Genomic DNA, 21,833 nt, shown 5'->3' on the forward strand with positions numbered 1-21,833 from the left:
TTTAAATGTAAATTAAAAAGTTCCAATTTTGACAACAGATACATTCTTCAGATACATTCATTCAGACTTTCATCCCATGTATTCAAGTTTTATTCCATATATTAATTAAATTAAACATATATTAAACATTCCATGTTTTTAGTTCCTTGTCATTATATATATTATATATTTCCTGTTTGGCTTTCCATATTGTGGCACGGTTTTACATGATCTAGTTCAGGTTTACTACTGGCTTAATTAATCGTGGCAAAGGTGTATTTTAGATGAGATTAGTACCTCCTCACGACTCTTATAAATGCACTGTTACCTCTCACCCCGCCCACACATTCATTTTAGCACTTTGTGATTTGATCATTAATTATATGTTCGCTGCAGAGTATGTAAAATAATTCCACATGCATAACTAAATTAGTTTGGAATGTGTGATCCAGGTTGGGTTCTTTTGGAGGCCTCCTGTCAGACCCGTAATTGACAACCCAAGTGGGTCAGCGGCAAGGCCAGCCCCCATTAATTTATTTTCTTAGACGCCCCATCCATATTCATGAGCCCCTGCTGTTTTGTCTATCGCAACGCATCACACTTACCGCATAATTGTACTTGGAAAAACTTAAGTGCCATCTGAATGGTCACGCCATTCAAATTAGACTTTATTTCATCAATTCTCATTCCAGGACTGGAGCAAATGGGCTCTCGTGGCAGATGTGAGAGAGGGGAAGTAGGGGGGAAACATAGAAAAAGTAATATGCTAATCTGAATGCTAAAAGTGCACACAGTTCTTCACAGTGTTTCAGAGTGAAGAGAGCAACTTTGTATTAGTCACACTCAATGCGGCTAGCACATAGGAGGAGTGGATGAGAGTGGATCAGTAGCCACTAAAAGAAAGAAATATATGTAATATAAAATATAAGTGATGAGAGAAATTGAGAATATGTCGCTCTGTTTAATGGCATCTAAATGCCACAATTGTAGATACATTCCATAAATGTACGTAATATATACCGAAATACAGTGGGACTGCACAGATCCAAAACCAACTGGGCACATGACGAATGTTGCTTCTCTGGAACACATAATGTATAGACAGTGACACCAGTCAATATGAGGACAAAGCCCAAAATTGAATAAAGTCCACCCTCAATGTAATCACAACCTTTTCATGCTATTGGCTTTGAGGTCCGATGCATTGTTGTATGTGTGTGGCGTAATGATTCCTATTTGTTTACAAACCAGCCACCAATAGCAGAGTTTTTGGGATCATGTGATGCATACCTTTACCGTCTGAGGTAATTTTGTAATTATGTGCTATTTGCAGCGCCACAAACATACATTCATTACCATTCATTAGGGCCTGCAAGGTTGCTGTTTGATCAAAACAACAACATTAGTTGATGTAAGCCTGCATAATGTCTCATCTGGTATGGAAATTGCTCGCGGTAGACTACCATTACCTAAACCCTCAGTTTTTCCCCTGGAAAATAATAAAACTGTAATTATGCACACAAGCTGAATTTTGGAGCATTGCACAATGCTGGCATTAATGTGAATTTTGGATTATGGGGAATTTCCCACCCTCAAATTCATTTTAATAAGGCTGTGTGGTCACAGTGTACATCAGACAACAATGTCAATTGTGGAAATCCATGAATGTAAAAACATATTATAATGGCATAATTACTTATTTGTAGTTTTAAACCCAGTTTAATATTTTAGGCAAGTACAATGACAGAGAGATAATGGATATTATTTTGTAGTAATTAATAGCAGGCATTATTAGCAGGCAATAATAACGAAAGGAATAGACAGTTGTATCTGTCAGAAAAAAACACTTTACTTATGCCGGTGCCTATTTCTGTTGTGCATAATGAGCACATTCACAATGTCTTATGCATTTAATGATTTGTGGCACTTGCAATTACGCCGCATAATTTTTCATGACACCTGAAAATGCTATTAACCAAGTGTAAATCATCATAAAGGTTTGGCGTTATGTAATTATCTGGAAAGAGAATGGTAATGTGTCGAGATGGGAGACCACACCCTCACAGGGCAGGGCTGGAGGTGTGGCTTGTTAAGCCCAGGCCTATAAATGTGGAGAAGAGAGGTGGTGTGCAGACGAGCCCTCGCCCACCCACAGTTTTCCAGGCTGGTAGAGGAGAAAGGCTTTGGAAACAACTGCTGGTTTGTAGTCATGAGGTGTCGGGTAGCATGGGTTTTTGGGTCCCTTTGGGCCACCCGCTGTCCATTCTTGGCTGGAGGCTTCTAAATGCTGTGACATCCTTCAGGGGGACGAACTGAAGCCACTCTGCTGTGACCAAGACCTTGTGCACCCCTGAGGACGTGACTTGCTGGAGTTTAGGATTGGAAAATACAGCCAAAAAATGACTTCAAAATCATTCTCTGAAGTGAGTCATAAAAAGACAATAGAAAATGAGTGTAGAAAATGTGTATAGACAATGAAGAAAAAATATATATTAAAAATACCTGTGCAATTGAATGAAGTATGAAGTTCATTAAACACTGACCCTGTCAAAGACACAAAATGCACATGCATCTGGCTCTGTCTGGTTACATGTAGACAAGTGAATTTTCCCCAGTTCATCCATCATGAGAGAATTCCGCCTCTCACTCGTCACATTTTGCACTTTCTAATTCACAATTCTCAGATGACAACACGCTGGAACTGTAGGCAGGTCAGTCCAGTTCCAGATCCCTGGCGCTGAAAACAGTGATTCCCCCTCAAAACCGTTGGAAACGTTGACTCGACGGACCACAAAACAAGATTCCACAGCCACCCACCATCTCAGATGAGACTCAGCCCAGAGGAGACGCCGTCACTTCTGGACAGTGTTGATGTATGGCTTCTGCTTTGCATAGTAAAGCCTTTAACTTGGATCTGTGGGCACAGCAGTGAATTATGTTGGTATTCCACCATTAAAGAATCTGTGTCGTGGTATTACAACTGACACATGATGACACCTCAAGATAGTGACCTTTTAAAGAGGAACGATGTCAACCAACACGTAGTGCATTTTGACACTTTCTGCGCAGATATTTTTAATGACCAGATGTGAATCAGCACCACAGGCTGTTCCTTATGAGTCAGTTTGTTAATTTTTTCATCCAGAACCATGATTGTCGGGGATTTTTAATGTGATTCTGCATTTTACAGAAATACAGAAAAAGTACAATTTTGAGGGTAGAATGTCACCATTTTCAAATCAGGTCCTATTCCCTGCAGGCACTGGTATCAGAAAGAGTGTATTGCTTGCAATTTTATTATAGGGGTGCTTCCCAGTTTAAATGTGTTCCTGTACTGTTATAAAACACACTGGCACTGTTGGAAATATTGGCATTTATAGGTTGAAAATGGATCAAAACACAATCAAAACGGATGTAAAATTTATCATTTTGTAGAACACAATGTCTTTTAACAATGAATTTTTAAAAAGCCCAACAAACACTACCCAGAGAAGGAAATGCTGTGAGTGTCTGACACAAAGCCACACCTCCTTCCACAGCTCCTCCTATTCCTCCTTTCAGCCTCTTGCTCATATTTTTTGGCATTTGCACACTGGAGTTAATTAAGATCTAGGGTTGGTGATGTTACACCAATCATCTCATGCCTTGTTTTCACATTCCTTATCTTTGCTTTAATTCAACAATATTTTGGGGTTTTCTTATCTTTTTCCATTTTGGAGTGTTTATGTTAAATGCCATAAAAACAATATATTTTTTAGGTCCATTCTTTATATAAATGTGTAAAATATAAATGTTCAGATCATCAAAACTATAAATTACCCAGTGCTAGTGCAGTCCCCTGAGCTCCTCAACGTTCCCCCGGAGGACAGTATGTCTTGACCTGTACCCGCTCAGCCACTGCTGCACCATTATGTGAAGGTACTGTCAGTGAGGAGCCAGTGGGTTCACAGGCCACCACTACTCTCCTCTGAGGGTCCTGACCACCTGTCAAAGTCTCGCTGGGTCCTGCTGCACCCTGTTCCTGTTCCTGTTCCTGTGGTACCGTCATGTGGCCCAGAGGTTCCTCACGTTTCTCTGATAGTATTCTGGGTCTCTGGTCAGCGTCCTCTTGGTCAATTTGCACATGGCTGGCATATCCAGCAGCCAAATGTTTGGTCTCTATTGTCATGCATTACACTAAATTAATTTCAAGCTCATTTTCTTTTTTCGGTTTGACTCCAGTAGCATCACGTGAAAAGTGTGTTATTGTGAAAAGTCTTTCATTTTGAGCACTTTGTGGAAATTAAAAGCAGAACATATGACATGCTGACTGAGTGACACTAAGAAAACAGTTTTTTTCAGTTGCCAGGTAGCTTAATGATGCCATTACTGACAAATGACAGATCACAGCGAGGGAACATTTACGACTTTCACTACATATGCACTTCCCGGTGTTCCTAGTCAAGGTCCCCTTTTTAATATGGTGGTAATGACATTTACAGGGAGGATTTTCTATGTGCTCTATGGTTAATGTACCCAGACAAGAGGATGGAGGAAATTTGTTTCAAGTCCTCATTAAAAGACAGAAAAAAGACCCCCCCAACACTCACACACACACACACACACACACCACAAACCCTTTTTGTTTTTTCTAAGAAATATAGTTTTGATTTTCATACGAGAATGCATACTAAGCAATTCGGACTTCGGATGAAACAGCCGTCGCTCTCGCCACATTATTAAATCTATATTTAGATGCACGGTGTGGGCGCCCATGACCGTTGGTGGGACTCACTCTCCATATTAATGGCTCTTAATTTAATCATCCCAAGATCTTGGAAATTGGAATGTGTCAACATGAAAGAATAAATAATGGGGGAAGGGAGGTGGTTTAAAGAAAAAAGTGCTCAGAGTAATATAAGGATTTTCTCGGGGGTCAGTCATGAACATATTAACCAATTTAATTAGATTTGCCCAGGGTAACACCGTCTTTAACTTAGTCAGAACATCAAATCATTGCTTTTCCTTTTATACCTGGTGTCCATTTAACCTGCACTTAATTGAAATTGGATGTTTCTAAATGGGGAGAGATGGGTAGGTAATGAAAAGGGAGAAATATCACACCTCAACATCATGACCGGCTTGCGTATCAGATTTTCTTTCCTGTTTGCCTTTACTGCTGATATTCAGCAGCCTGGATTTAATCACTGTCACCGACTTGATCATTTTCGCTTGAGATGGAATAGGGACTGCGCAATATTATATTGTGACATTGTACGCCAAGAAACGAAGACAGGAGATAAGGCCACCGTCACCTGGCAGAGAAACAGGGAGGAGGCCGTGATGGCCCACCCATGCTCCTCCCTTACCCGCCGCCTCCCACATCTCCTTCCATCACCCGGCCTCTCTATCTTCCATCGCACTCTATCAAACCCCATACATTTCCCCCTCTATCTCCTCCTGTCTGTCACTCCACTGCTGATTCTATCACTGACCCCCCCCCCGCCGTGGCTGCCTGGCCAACGCGAGTGCCACATGTGGCACGAACTTGACAGGGGAGGGACACGGGGGGCATTGCATCAACAGCAGGTCGGTCCTCAGATGTGCGCGGCCCCCGGGGGACGGCTGGGAAATGAGATGCCTATCAGTCTATGACTCTGCAGATGCTCCTCACAATTGCCGAGCTTCACGCTTCATTATGCCAGCATCAGATACTTACTGGGAGACGGGGGCCGCCCATGACCAACAGCGTTTCACCAGATGAATAAATGACCTACTTTTCAAAAAAAACTTTTTTTTTTTACAGTGATTAATATTACTTTAAATATAAGCCAGTGTTTTGTAAGAAACTGACTTGCACAACAGCAAGCACTGTACCAGCTGAGAATAGCAAATCCCTGTGGTAGCGCATCTTTAACAAAAATACATATTTATGTAGTTTATAAATAACTAGATAAATGTGCAAATCAGCAGAAAAACATGAGCATAGAGTATGAATAAATGACGTAAACCACTAGACACCTGGCCTAAAACAGTTCGATAAAATTCTGAAGCGGCCAATCAGGGAGCAGGGAGATGCTGGCAGGGTTCAGTATTTTGGGGGCTGAGGTCACCCTCTGGCAGGTGATTGATAAGCGGTGTCTGCTGCAAAGATCGGCACTGAGCATCCCACTGAGCAGAAAAGCAATTTTATTTACTACCAACAGTAAGGCTCCTCTCTTGAAATATCTAATTACAAAAAAAAATAAAAAATCAAATTGCCACGTAATTTGCTGCCATTTCAATATGAAACCAAAAATGATGATGCTAAAAGTAATGAGATATTAATTCAGAGTGGCTCCAGATACACATTTCTTTTGCATTTTAGCAATAAGCCATGCAAGTATAAGTTATTATCCAGCCTTAATGTAGACCTTCTTATTACAGTAATTTGTATGGCCGGCCTGTATTCCATTTCCTCTTTTGTCTTCCCCTTTCTCATTAAATTTTAGATGACGATTTGTCACTTGTCTGGAATTTTCCCTCTCGACCAACTCACCTCTATAATTTTTAAAGAAACTTTCACACACACATATGCACACTGACACACACATGCACACACACATATATAGGCATAGAAATGTGTGGCTTTGATCAGATTTTGTGTTTATGTAGTGTTAGAATGAGACACATGGAGCTAGTTTTAGCTCTGGAACATGGTTTATTAGGACCTGGATTCAAAAAGGCTGAAATTTGATAGTGTGGATTCAAGAATAAGAATCTGCGTATAAAAATATGATGTTATCTTATTCTAAAGATCAAGGAAAGGCCTGAAACAAATTTATTTCAAATAGCCAAATTTGCTCTCGCAAAAGCAAAATGTCCCTTTGAATGCTGTCATGTGTGTCCAATTTAAAACATTTGGCTCAATTATGTTAAATAGATCCCAAGTGGAACAAGCAGGTGGCCCAGAATTGAATCATGAACATTTGCTGGCTGTAACGATCTTCCCCAGTTTATTCCGATTTGAACTTTATATCAAATGGTCACATGCTAACGGCTCTCCCATTTACAAATGAGAGGATCGTTAATGGGGAAACTGGGGAGAAGTAAATCAGAAATTCAGTTAGGTTGTAGATTTTATACTTTAATTTAGTATCTGTAATTTCGTGATTTAGTTGTGGTAATTGCTTTATATTTTATTAAGACAAAATCCACATTAAATGTGGCAGTTTTGTGAGTGCAAATTTTGTACCTAAATACATGCCCATCATAAATATATATTTTTGTTTAATCATCGTCTGTCTTGTTTAGACATCTTTACCTGGTGGTCATATAAGAAAGGAGGGGCCAACATGAGTCGAGTCAACTGGTTGCTCGGCAACAGCAACAAGGATTGGCACAGGGAGAACACTTTTATGAGATTTTCCCAAGAAACTGATATGACAAAGCTGATGAAATGATTGGAGATTAGTGGGGTTACCTGGCAGGTAGGCTTTATTGCCCGGGAGGGGGGGTAATTGGGCATTAAAACAAATCTAATATAAACCACCTGATATTTGAAGAACTAATAAATGCATAATTTTGACAACATGAGGGATTTAAAAAGCATAGACTCATAAACTGCATGAAATTATTCTTCTTATGGAAAATAGAAAAAAAAAAAAAGATAAAATTTCCAGAAATAGCAAAACTCCAAACTGAATCTCAACATCAACTCAAGGGCTCATCAAATCTGGCCCTCATAACTCAATCCAAATTGTGTTCTCCATGATTCTGACAGGCCACATGGGATTCACACCTGACTCAATGGGAAAAAATTAGCAGCACTTGAGCTCCGTGATTTGAAGAGACCTGATCTACACAATTGAGATGGTTGTGCAGTGACAACAGAAACCCAGACATGCTACAAGGTTTTAATGCTAGCCAGGGGCAATACTGGAATTGAATAGTTTTTCTATAGAACCTCCCTGGCATGGGGTCAACCACAACCACCGGGCTTCTTTAGCAAAAATTCCCACCAACGTCTTGGACCACAGAGCATGCTGCATGCGCAAGGAAAAGCTCGCCGATCAAATTAGTCCAGGACAGGAAAGCAATATGAAAGTGAAAGTGAAGTGATTGTCGATGTGAAACACTGCAGCACCGCACACGGTGACACAAACGTGACAGGCTCCAGGGGAGCAGCGTGTGGGGACGGTGTTTTGCTCAGTGGCACCTCAGAGGCACCTTGGCGGATCGGGATTTGAACCGGCAACCTACTGATTACAGGGCCGCTTCCTTAACCGCAAGGCCACCATTGCATTTGTGGCACAAAATGGCCCTACATCATGTCATCAGTGCATTACCAGCAAAAAATGACTTCTTAAAGTCTTCTTGCTCTGCTCGGTGCTCGGGGAGAAGAGGGGAAGGCAATTTGGGCATTTAGGGGAAATATGAGAAGACTGCAAAACATACAAATGATGAAAACCCACAATTCATGCTAGTGGATGACATAGCCGAGGGTCTGACAGGCCACGAAGGCCGGACAGCCTCATCACAGGAGCCGGGGGGGTCGGTAACCAGATCCCTGCCAGGAATTCGGTCCCCGAGGAGCTCAGCCACAGGAGGAGGACATGAGGGAGGAACCGGCTCGATGGGAACCAGCACAGAGGATCAGAGTGACCTGTGCTGACACCTCTGTCATCACACGTCCTCTCAGATGAAGGGGTGGCCCAGGGAGGGGGTGGCTGGTTTCCACGGTGGTGACAGCGTGAGAGAGAGCGTTCCAGAGCCCTCTTTACCTTGGCAGGAAGAGCCCAGCAGGGGAGGAAGGAAGCGATTCTTGGTGAACGCCGCGCTTGTGGAACAGCTTGAGACTGTGTTGGTATCCATGTCAAATTTTGTCACTCCTCAAGAACATGTTTTTGCAGCTTTCAAACTGAAGATAATGGTTACTGTGCAGTTTTCACAGTTTCGACAGGAGCTACTTATCGTTTTTGATGCAATTTGAAGAAACATCATTTTTTTACTCATAGCTAAAGGTACATTAAGGATAAGCAACATCCTGCTCACAGTCAGAAGCACCAGCAACAGGAAATGTTTGTTTTCAATGCTAACAAACTGCTATATAATTACTGATTTTACAAATTTGCAAGAACCGCAGTTTGAACAATTGACATATATCTCCTGCATCTTAAAATGCACTAATTTGCATAATCTGCTGGTTTGGCATTAGTTCACGACTCTGAAAATACCACTCAATGTCATTCCCATCTCACCAGCCCCTCATATCAATATCCTAATCTATTAATTGATTAGCCTTTCATGAGAGAGCCCGCAGTCACCCTGTGAAATGAACTCCTTCGCCTGCCGCTCTACATAATGATGAGGTAATCGGGCTAATCGGATCTCTGGTTATTCATTCCTGGGCTTAGCCGATTGTTGCCGAGAGGTAATATTGCCTGTCATTTTCGGGTGTCTGGACCATTAGTCGCTGCAGCCGCTGGAACAGGGGGCTTTGTGTGCCGCTCCATGCATTAGGCCACCGCTCCGGTGCTATAATTTAACTCACCATGGACTTTGGGTCAATAGAGCGATGGCACGCCGTGGTCATTAACTGATAAAAGGGAGACATAGAGTGTGCGAGGAGGTCAGACGAGGTCACCGGTGTGGAGAAGAATGGCGTGGTGTGTGCCACTGCTCTGCTTATTATAACGAGGCCAGCTCTAATGATAATGTATAAATGTCATCCTTATGAGCTGAAAAGGTCCCCGGGATTCAATGGGCTGGGCAGCGAGACGGCTGCATCTGATTCATTCACTCCTGCGCCGGGGCCCGGCCGCATTTATTTCCAGCCGGGGGTGCGGCGTCTTTGTCAATTCCCATCTAATCTCCGAGGAACCGGCTGAGGAGGAAAACGTGCGCCGGGTCTTGTTGCAATGAGAGACAATGCAGAATCGCCTGTGGCGGTGACACTGTCTCTCCGTGGGATCTGGCCACTGGGACTTGGCAAGTGCACTTACGCTGGAGTCTATGCTCGAGCACTGAGAAGAAAAAAAAAAAATCTTCTTCCTGGCACTATTACATCACCACTGGCAAGCGCTGTGCCGACGAATAAGAGACATTACTCAGCACCCCCCTCCTCGGCAGCAACCGTGCACATGGGTTGGCGTATAATTCGGAGCCTCTGCAGCTAAATGCGGGTCAGAAGGATCATAAAGGCCCAATTTATGTTCCCTGAGCCCCGTCCATTTGTAACAGATGATAACACTTAAGGTAATTAAGGAGCTTGCGCTTCATCCGATGATGCATCCGGCATTACCCATAAGCCTGTATTAATGCATGGGCGTGGCACTGAATGGCATTACTACCCATTATTTAATGTATACCGATGATGTCATCACTACATTGGACTTAATAACCGGGACCCAGTTCAGCCAGAGAAGTCTTGAATGACAAAACAACAAAGCCCCAGGTTTCAGCATCAGGAAAGCCTGGCAGCTATGTCCACCGACCCAAAATAACCCGATGCATATGATTACTTAAAATGAATGAAACTAATTACTCATTCAAAGAGACATTTGGCTTCACAGGTCAATGGGCTCGGTAATGGAAAATATTAACCTCTTACACGAGCAATTTTTTTCTTCTTTTGAAAGTTTCATTCATAGAATGATGTTCCGTGTCTGGAATTAAACAGGTTGTCAGTGTTTAAAATGTGCCTCTGAATAGTTTACTATTTACATGGAACAGTAAGTATGTTACAGTAAAATATACTATCTAGTGTTAATAGAGGCAACAGTAAAGGAATGTAGATCTTTGTCTACTGTAAAAAGAGCACAAGCAAAATATATAAAGTATTTACATTTTCTGTATGCCTCTGTCACCACAGACCAATTAACAGTATAATGATGACAATAACGCAAAATGTCATATTTTCTAAATCTGTGTGAAAATTAGTGTTAACAGGGCATTTTGCTGAATTCCAGCTTACATGGCAAACCGCACTGAGTTTTGTTTCTCATTACATTCATTAGCTTTGCCTTCAAAATCAATGTGTTTCAGAGTGACTTGAAATAGATGCGTGTCGATGAACTCTCATGCATTTTCACCAGCATGCATATGTAATGCATTTTGACATGCTGTACAATAAATGTATATATAAAAAAACATGTTATGTAATCAAATGCAGTAGTAAGCTGACCCTACAAGACCATCTCTGTTCAGAGGACCATGGGAAAAGAAATACAGAGTTGAAGACGCTGCATCTTTTAATGCACATCACTCTCCACACAAGTTCACAGGCCTTCAGTATTTAGTGGGCGCCCTGATGCTGATAAGCACTCATTATTCCCCACCGAACTCCTTAATGCGAGCATTCACCATGGTGTGACAAGGGCTGCGCAAAAAAATGAATCCTGCACTTGTTATCAGGAGCTGGGGGAGCTCACATGTGTGGCAATGAATTCGGCCATTTTCGCCATCCGGGACATCACAGAGCCCCCCACTGTGTCCGAACAAGTCCAGACTGCAGGCCCGGCGCACAAAGAGCGACCGAATCCTGACTAGGAGCTGTTGATCAACTTCCAGAATGGGCCTAATGTTGTGCTGACCTACAGCAAAGTCCTGGGCTGAGGGGCTTCCTGTGCCTGATCAGAAACAGCTGAGTACGAGTGTCCATGGCGCAACCACCGCCGCCTCCACCACCAGCAGAGCTGCAGTCCATTCGATAAAAAAAAAATAATAAAAAAATAAAAACCTATTAAGGCCCGAAGATCCAAAGAGCACACTTAATTAGCTGCTATGAGCAACTTACACTCCAGCCAGAGTGCCATGGTTTTTGCCAAATGTGTCGCCTTGAATTCCTCACAACTGACTGCAGGTCCAGTGTCCTAATCTTCTTTAAGCATTTGACCGCCGCTAATATTTCAACTTCAGAAAATAATGTTGAAATAATGACTTCTTCTAATTACGCTCAGTAAGGAGGGTTGCGTAGCTTTGCTTTAATAGCAACTCTCTAATTAGCATATTTTCATTACCCAAGTGGATGAATAATTTAGCAGCCCCTAATACACATGAATTATGGGGTTTTGTACAGTGATGGATCTGAGGGGCTTCAGCATTCAGATCGCGGCTCAATGTATTCGGCCATTCGGTCGTTAATTAGCGCTGGGCTATTGTCCTTGTCAGCTGACCAGCCAGTGCAGCACAGGAAGGGGATGTCTCCGGAACCTTTTTTTTTTTTTTTTTAGGTTACCATTTATCATGGACTGTTCAACAGCTTCAGGTCACTGGGTTGATTCGTGCATGGGCACAGTCATGGGCGCATGGAATAAATTCAAACTGCTATATTTCATAATAAGATTTTGGGTTTACCCCATACAGTGATTGGAATAAGTTAATAATATAACATTTTATAATGGGATATGGTGGGTGTTTTTGTGTTTGTGTGGGTGAGTATCAGTTATTTATCAGAGATATATATTTAAATGTTGTATGTAGGAGATGGAACGGTCATGCACTGCAACAGGGAAACCTCCTGGGTTCTGCCTGTCTGTGTGGAATTCCCTTGTTCTCTTTATGCACTCTTGGGTTTCCACCAGATGCTTCATTTTCGAGTCTGTGGGATGTGAAGTTGGCTCTCGTGTCCAGGAGGGGTTGTTGTTCCTGCTTTATATCCAGCTCCTTCCAGATTCTGATAAGGATCGTCAGGTTTGGAAAATGGATAAGTGGATGATAGAGTTATGGTCAGCATAAGATAATTGTGAATTTGCATCATGCCCTCTGCTTTCCGCAATACCCCTTATAAAGCAGCAATGGCCATGCCAAATAGTGTTCCAGGACCTCTTGAAGCTGTCATGATGATATATTACCCCAAGAACATGACAGGTTATTGTAGGACCCTGGCTTTCATGCCAGCCTGACCCCCAATGCCACTTGTCATAATCTACCTACAACGGCAGCAGGTCTAGTCCAGGTGCTGCGTATGACCAGAAGTACAAAATTGATGTTGTCTAGTAATGAAATTCCATATATCAGGGAGCCTGACAGATGGATTGAAAATTAAAAACTGCAGATAAGGAATGCCTTTTTAATGCTGTGCAGCACAAGACTCATAAAGTCGGGTCTGAAACAACTACACTGCAAACCAGTAATGCCCAGACATTTGGACCGTTTTGCGCCCCAGATTTCACACTTCTGTGCCATTACCCCAGAAAAGTGGACGTTTTATTTTGCAGGTCACCACATCTCTAAACAGAACTAAAACACATGCACACACACTTCCCGTGTTTAGTCCTCCTATGACCCCAGCAAGCACAATGAAAAATGAAAGTGGGTCCATGTAGCACATGAACACTGTCTCTTTTCTGATGCCTGACTGAGCGGCATGTCACTGGAATGGTTCAACAGAACTCTGAGCTGATGTACGGCCCAGAATTGTACAGCTTTTTACGCCGGTGACCTTTTCTCCAGCAGGTGGCCGCTTTACAGCATTGGCTTGGCTCCTGCCTTTGCCCCGTGGGCGAAAAATATACAGTAAAGTGCTGTCAGCTGCCTCCCAGTCCGCCCCAGATTGTGCAGACAATGTATTTTATTTTGCTGCTGTTAAGCTATTTTTCTTCTGTTCGGAACACCAAGACGTTGCGGAAATGCTTATAAATATTGATTCATCTGAAAAATTACAAGCTTCAGGGGGTACATTTCATTAAGGCGCACGGCCTGAAGGAAGCTGTCTACCTGCAGTATTTATACCAGTGAAGTGGTGTAGAGGTATGGTAATGTGGGTCTCTCAACTGTTGCTGAAAGGTTGGATTTTGTAAACGCGTCCACCAAATGACGGATTACACAAATGTATTTCTGTTGAGGTTGTATTGATTCGCTTTCAACATTTTTTGGTTTGAGAAAGCATTTTCTGTCACCCTTGAACACCTGAAATACAATGCAACCTTGGAGTAAACAGGGTTTATGTCCCCTTTTACGTATGAAAAATTATACATTGCTATTGTCAAACATATGAAAGTTAAAGTGAAGTGATTGTCATTGTGATACACAGCACAGCATACGGTGACACAATGAAATGTGTCCTCTGCTTGTAACCATCACCCTTGGTGAGCAGTGAGCAGCCATGACAGGCTCCCGGTGAGCAGTGTGTGGTGATGGTACCTTGCCCAGTGGCACCTTGGGGGATCGGGATTCGGACCAGCAACCTTCTGATTATGTGGCCGCTTCCTTAATCGCTAGGCCACCCCTGCCCGTAATATAAACTGGCTGGGACATATCAGGTAGAAAATTAACATTTGATTCTGATGTGTTGGACAGATTTGTGTGACTCTGACAAGTGGCAAATTGTGATGGCTGGGTCATAGTCTTTATTGGTGATGGTTATAAATAAACTTTCTTGCATATCCAGTTAATGTGTTCTTGACATTTAAACCTTTTGTGTGGAGAAAATGCCAAACCCTGCCCTTGCCTTGCTCTAAATCAATATTTTTTACAGTAAGGTCACATACACAGTTTCACAACGGAGGCTTTCAAATGCTTTCAGTAATGCTGCTAATGCTGTTATAGATTCTTGATATTCAGATAAACTATTTATTTTAAAAAACCATAAAGCTCAAGACATTGGGATCATCATAAATTCACTATAAACTGTATTTGTAATTTATGTGCACAGCTGTCTATTCAATAAAAAAAGAATAAATAAATAAATAAATCTGATTATCTCCCAAACCCTACTGAGAGCGCTAAATAGGATCCTATTCTCAGTATGAAGTCATTCAGTTATACAAAACATCAAAACCAAAATAGGAACCTAATAACGCGTAAATAAGTAAAGCATGAACTGCCCCAGAACAAAATCTGCTCAGCCCACTTTAAGAAACAGTGGGCCCTCTCATTACTTTAACAATAGCATCATGTTACTCATTAAGACATGACTATTATATCTGGGTGTGTGTCATTAACATACCAGTTATTTATTAGTTCCAAAGTTTGTTGTAGTTTTCTTCAGAAAGCCAAATCAGGCTAATAAACAGGGGGGAAGGGGGTCACTGTCATTAGAAGAATCCGTAATGAACACGGCAACAGCATGTGCACCAGCTCATGCCACTCTATACACAACCGCCATGCTGTTAGCAGGCCCTTTTACGAGCCCTGTTACCCATTAACAGCTTGGGCATCGGCCCACAGTGCCTTCAGCTGGGAGACACGGGGCTCGAACCCAGCACAGCGCTCTTCACTGAGCAGAGGCAGAACAGGCACAGATGAACATATATGCATTTACATTTACAGCATTTATCAGACACCCTTATCCAGAGTGACTTAAAATCAGTAGTTACAAGGACAGTCTCCCTGGAGCAACTTAGGGTTAAGTGTCTTAGTCAGGGACACAATGTGGGATTTGAACCTGGGTCTTCTAGTTCATTGGCGAGTGTGTTACCCACTAGGCTACTACCACCCTATGATCAATATGAGCCAATCTCTCTGTTCTGTTGCATTTTTCTGTTAGAGCCCGGATAAACATGGTGAGCAAAAGGATTTTCAATTCTTGGCATGTCTCAGTCTGATCCAATCATGCCATTTTTAATAGACTACTTTTGGTTAATGGATGTTCATTTGGCCATTATCTTAGAGTAAGCCTAATCATAATTTAATCATAGGCATGCAACTTATGAAGAAGCCCTTTTTACTTATACTGAGTCCAAGCATTTGCAAGTTTGGCATGTTGGGTAGGGTGATGCATAAGCAGGCGGTTCTTGTAAAATTGTCATATTAGCTCTTTTGATCGACTCTGTTCTTCCACAAATTGGACTGAACACCTGCAATTTATTTGACTGTCCAAAATGTGTCCACAAGGGTGCAATTGAGTTTACCCATAATCCATCAGTTATGCTTATAGAGATAAATTCTGTAAAACCTCTGAAAAAAAATCTGTAAAAATACTGACAGACATTATTATTACACAGGCGATTACGTAATAATGATCAGGTTCAGAATCGTGTTTATTAGCCAATTTTGTGAGCAAACACATACAAGGACTTTGATTCCGGATCATTCCAGTGTCTCTCAAGCAGGTGGTTCTTGTAATTTGTCATATTAGCTCTTTTGATCGACTCTGTTCTTCCACAAATTGGACTGAACACCTGCAATTTATTTGCCTGTCCAAAATGTGTCCACAAGGGTGCAATTGTGTTTACCCATAATCCATCATATATACTTATAAAGATGAATTCTGTAAAACCTCTGAAAAAAAATCTGTAAAAAGAGTGACAGGCATTATTATTACACAGGCAATTACATAACAATGATCAGGTTCAGAATCGCGTTTATTAGCCAATTTTGGGAGCAAACACATACAAGGACTTTGATTCCGGATCATTCCGATGTCTCTCAAGCAACAACAATAATATACAACATAGTCTAATATCTTGTATACAGGCAATGTACAGAAATAATACCACAAGTCTACAGGTCTATGTGTATCTTATATTGCAGGTACAGTAGCTGTGAGCCCCAAAGGCACCCGGTGCCAGTTTCTGTGTAAGCGGCTAATTCTCCCTCTTTACGCGTTAGTTGTATCACATGGTAGCTCCACGCCAGGGAAAGAGCATTAGAAGGTATTAGGTGGACGATGAGAAATATTCATTTCTACCTGCTACGCTCTGCCTGAGCTTGGACACGACCAGCGGAATAATGGCTTTGTACACGGCCGAGGGGGGATACGCTTACGAAAGGGTCAGAGCACTTCCTGGCCACTGAGCGGGAACATCTCTTAGCCCAGATCTCTTGTCTGGCCTCCATGGGAGACGAAGCAAGCGTCCTGCTGGGACAGGAGAGGGTTGACGCATGGCTGAGATGCCCCGCGAGGTTGGGGGCTGCTATTCATCGGAAGCATACAAGCATGGAGCCAATCAGCGGGAGCCGACACATCAATCACTTTTGCTCCCAGTGGGCCGCTCTGTGACGCCCACCTGGAGAAACAGTGAGAGGAGCACTGTGGGGACATTACATTAAATTAGAAAACTGCTTCAGAAAGAGGTTTGAATAAAGAGGGGTCGTGCCACAGAGTCAGAGAGGAAGGGGTAAAGAGACATTACGCAACGACAGAGGGGGTTTGGGTGGCTGATTAATGTTAAATAATTTGCTTACATTTTAAATTCAGACAATGACAACAGTTCCAGCAGTTTAACATTCAGATGCAGAGCAGACATGCGTACATACAGACCGTCTGAGGCATAAATCAGCCGAATTGGTCATTGGTATACGCCACAGTGAGAGCATATTGGAGAAATATAATGTTTTAATCTATAATTTTCATCTGGTTCTCAGTAATGAAATCCACTCCACCTCTCTGCAGGAAAGACTCCGTATCAGCACCTCTTTCATCCCCTCTCGCCGGCGTCCACCACTTCTGATGTCCTGCTGTTATGTTTAAATGAGCTCTAACAACTGTATAATCTGAAATAACATTGCCTTTGCGAGTCTCAGTAAAAAAAAAATCATGTTCGGAGCTAATGGTTGCTCTTTGGACGTGTAATGCAATCATTTGGCTTGAGAGGAGTGTGGAGGAGCAGGCAAATGGACATCGGAGGGAAAGCAGAGTTGTGGGGGCAGGGGTGGGGGGTGCTGATTTAATTTCGTCCCAGAGTCTCTGGTCCCTCCTTTCAGGCTCCAATCTGACAGGGAGATGGGAATGGGAGTATTCATCAAAATTAGATTCTGGTCCTTCACTTAGATCACGCCAGCAGTCGGGAGCTCAAGCTCATGGCCAGGGCAAGGATATTGAACTTGTCTGAATTCATAATGATCGGGGAGAGGGTGACCCGTTAGGCCTAGACCAACGCTCTTCAGGGCTCATATTTTAGCATAAATGTGCTGTACGTTTGGGGGTGGGGGGTGTGTTGTGATTTTTATGATATTCTGCGCTGTTATGAGGTTTTAATTCCAAAAGCAATCTGATTACCATACCACTACCCCCCCCCTCCTCCCTCCAACTCCCTGAAATTCACCTTTCGCCACAAGATGGTTGAAGAGACATGCATTATGCATATCAATTGATTCTGCTGCGCACCTCGTGAACAGACAATCCCGATTCTCTATTGAATAGTGCATGAGTTGGCGCACTTGATTTATTTTTATTTAGATCCTAAAGATGACCTACGTTCTTCATATTACAAAACCTTCTCAGTTTTATTTCTTAATAGTACCTTTTCTTAGATATGCAGTTCCTGATATTACATTTAGTTATTGTTTATTTAATATTTTACATTATATTACACTACATTTACATGAATATTTATTTCAAGACAAATACTTAATTATGAAGCAAATCTAAGCAAACCTTTTTAATATATAGGGTCTTGGTAGGAAGAGCTGCTCAGCTGACGTTCCCTGTTGCAGAAGCTTTGTTTGGTCTGTGGCATTGATTGTAGTTAATGGATCTGGCTTAGACAGGCAAGGCATGATGTAATTGTCCAAGGGGTTTAATCACCTGCTTGCTGCACACAGGACTGGGTCCCCAGCATCCACTCCCATTTCATGTAAAAAAAAAAAACCCAAAGAGCACAACCACATGGTTCTATGCGGGTCTTGACGGAAGCCCTGTGCAATGCAGGCATTTCAGTCAACCCTTGACATTGAAAAGGAGAGTGAGGTCCCACTTAATCTAAAATTTCTATCATGCCATGCAAGCACCATCCCTTCAGGCCACAAAGGCAGGTAATGGTGGCTTCATTGCATGTCTGAGTGCATACGCTACACTGAGCAATGCTTTTCAATTACCTGCAGCAGGCCCAGGATGAAAAAAACTACCACATATTCCTGAGACAGAATGCTTAGGTCAGACACGCAGCGAAATAAAATATACTTTATGTCATTTAAATTGACAGCTCTCCTTTCAGGCTATTGCACAGAGGTCATCAGAGATCTGAATGTGAAAACACACTCACAGGGAAACTTAACTGCAGTGTCTGCGTGTGTGTTTATGCATACGTCTGTGTGTGTTTGTGTGTGTGTGTGTGTGTGTGTGTGTGTGAATAGCAGCATAAAACATGGCTTAACACAACACATGCAAACTCTTTTAATGGGCAATGTGGGGATTTACCCTGTGTCTCCACACTGGAAAGTCACCCCTCCTTTCTGTATACTCTGGTGAATAGGAGACAGATTCATATGGAAAGCCAAGTGTTCCAAAACCCACCTGCCTAAAGATTTTTTTTAAAAAGAGAGAAAGGAAAAGGACTTTATGCTTATATAGCAATGATCAAAAAACTGCCTGAGGCCTTATTTACAAAGCTGGACAAGTATGTTCTATATAATGCTACAGTATTGACTACAGTAAAGTAAAAAAAAATAAAAAAGCATAGTGGCACAACAAAAGCAAGGCTTTCATAGACATAAGCTTAGGCGACGTGTAAGGGACTGTAAAGTCTGATTGGGTAGATTGTCTTAATACAAATACAAAAGTCTGTTTTGTACGGTACACGTGTTTTAATCAAATAAGCAGGTGCAAGAAGGCAGGTGATTTTTGTAACAATCGGTTTTCCATATATTCTGAACAGCTGTGCTCAGCTGCACCCAAACCACAGAGATGGGTTTCCGACACCTCTGCGCGCAAGCAGTAGCGAAAGCAGCACACGTGGTTTTAATCCAGCCCCCCCCCAAAGGTCCTCATAAGCCTATTCATGTGCAGAGGGCTGCATAATGGTGCAAGTAAACACCTGACAGAGGTGTGAACCGGTTTGTGCCTGTTAACTAGACAGCTCTTTCTTTAACACAAGCGAGTATGAGTATTAATGGCTTATGTGACCAAAAAAAAAATAAAAAATCCCCAGACACCAAGGTAAGGTCCACTCACCACTCATTATACTTCCACTTTTTTTTTATTGTTTATGCTTTCACCATATTTCCTCAACCCCGCCCCCACCCCAAAACACTTAATAATTCTATATAAAACGAAGGTGCACGCCCTGTCGGCCGGGTTTTTACCCAGAGTGCAGCCTCTAAAATCAAAGCCATTTATCATGTTTTTAGGGAAGAGTGGGGTTGGGAAGGCGGGGGGGCTGGAAATCTCCTGGAGTCCCCCATGCCGGGAGATGCATTAATTAGGTGCATGTAGGAAAGAGAGACTAGAGGAAGGGCTGTAATAGATTCCTCCAGGAATTGATGGGGTTGTTTGTAAGGGGCGAAAGAGGACACCTCTGATCTTACAGAAATAGAAGAGGGGAATAACACGGGCTGCACTTGGGACCACGCACAATCAAACAAGGCTTATTGCCATAACACGAAACACCACATACAAATCATCGCCTTTTATTTATGCCTTATGATTTCGTCCCCTAAGTTCAAACAGACTCTGGTTTCATTCAGGCATTCACTGTTCACAGGCACGGAGAGAGAAAATGAATGCCGAATGTAATCCCAGATGCGGTGGGTGCAACAGATTCAGTGATTCGTGCCGCCCCTATTTGCAGCATTTAGCAATTTGAGAAAACACACAATTCAAATACTCGCAGGTATCTTTTTTTATGATCTCATGTATGCAAATGAGTGTTTGATTTTGTTCGCCCCAAATGCGAATTTCAATTAAGTACAAAACATATCAAAACTTGGCAGGATGTATCGCAGCGCGTTGTGTTTTCACAGAGAAATAATTTATGGATGCACAAATAGCACGACACACTGAAGATAATTACTGCACTCGCTGAGCATCCTTTAGCATGCAAATACTCCACTTTGTTTTCTTTTGCAAAGATCAATCATTACCGAGCAGGTAAAACATAATCACTGGGGTAATTTTGTGACCCATTTCAGTTTTGGATCATGTTAAAAAAAATATTCCCAGTTTCAGCACGCTGCTTTTATGCATTATTCAGGTTCACAGTTGGTCTCTGCAGCGCAGGAGGCTGCAGAACAAAGCCACTGTCAGTCTGCACTGCTGGCAAAACCATTTGTTTCCTCGCCGTGTTTGTCCAGCGTGCATACGCGCGTTTATAAGGTGTTTTGTGGGGTCAAAGGTTGTCTGGCCCAAATGTTACTGCCCACCTCTGGCCTGCTCGAGTACATGGCGGGTCAAGAGAACTGGTCCTAATGTCATCTCAGCTACTCAGGGGAGAAAGGCCAGGTCTGGTCTGGAAAAAGGTGTGGGGGCCATGTGAGGTACACTTATGGTCGGTTATCCTGTGGCAGTAAATGGTCAAGACACATTTGTGTGGGTCAGCACTTCCTCACACGGGAGGTTTTGTACCACATGAAACCTATTAGCAGGGCATGAAAGCCATTAAGGGATAGACTGGTGCAGGGGACCACATATGTTGACCACACACGGCTAAGACAAAAAAGAATACTATTTCTTTTAACTCTGATTTTTGAGATATGTTAACCACACATGGGTCTATGGTCTGCAACATTTTTAAATTCATACAGAATTCTAAGCTAACAACAAAATGAATGCATAAAGCTGACATGAATAATAATATGCCAGGTCAATGAGGCTTGATTATATGAAATGATTATCTCTTTGCCTCCAAAATTGATTTGAGTCTTTGGATGTTTTTTTTTCTTTAAGAAACCCATGAAACCTTTTCTCCAGCTGACGATGACAGCAGCCAAAAGAGGATCAGCAAAAATACTACAGTAGAAATAAAACATCTTAAGCATATGCAAATGGGGTAGTAAGAGTTGAAATCAAACATTTTTACCATTTTATCATTTTACAGAGTGCATTGCAAATTGTTCTTTGCAAAACTGGTGCACTGTACGTCAAATATTAGCTACTAGGCCATGAATTCAATTAATTCTGTTATGTAGTTACCCACTACAATTGCAGGATTGCAAAAATATCCATTGACTGTAAAAAATAAAACTGCTAAATGGAATGCGCAAGTCATGCATATGGTTTCATGTCAAAGGCTTTA

Source organism: Denticeps clupeoides, chromosome 1 (assembly GCF_900700375.1).
Source record: "Denticeps clupeoides chromosome 1, fDenClu1.1, whole genome shotgun sequence".
In the NCBI taxonomy this organism is placed as follows: domain Eukaryota; kingdom Metazoa; phylum Chordata; class Actinopteri; order Clupeiformes; family Denticipitidae; genus Denticeps; species Denticeps clupeoides.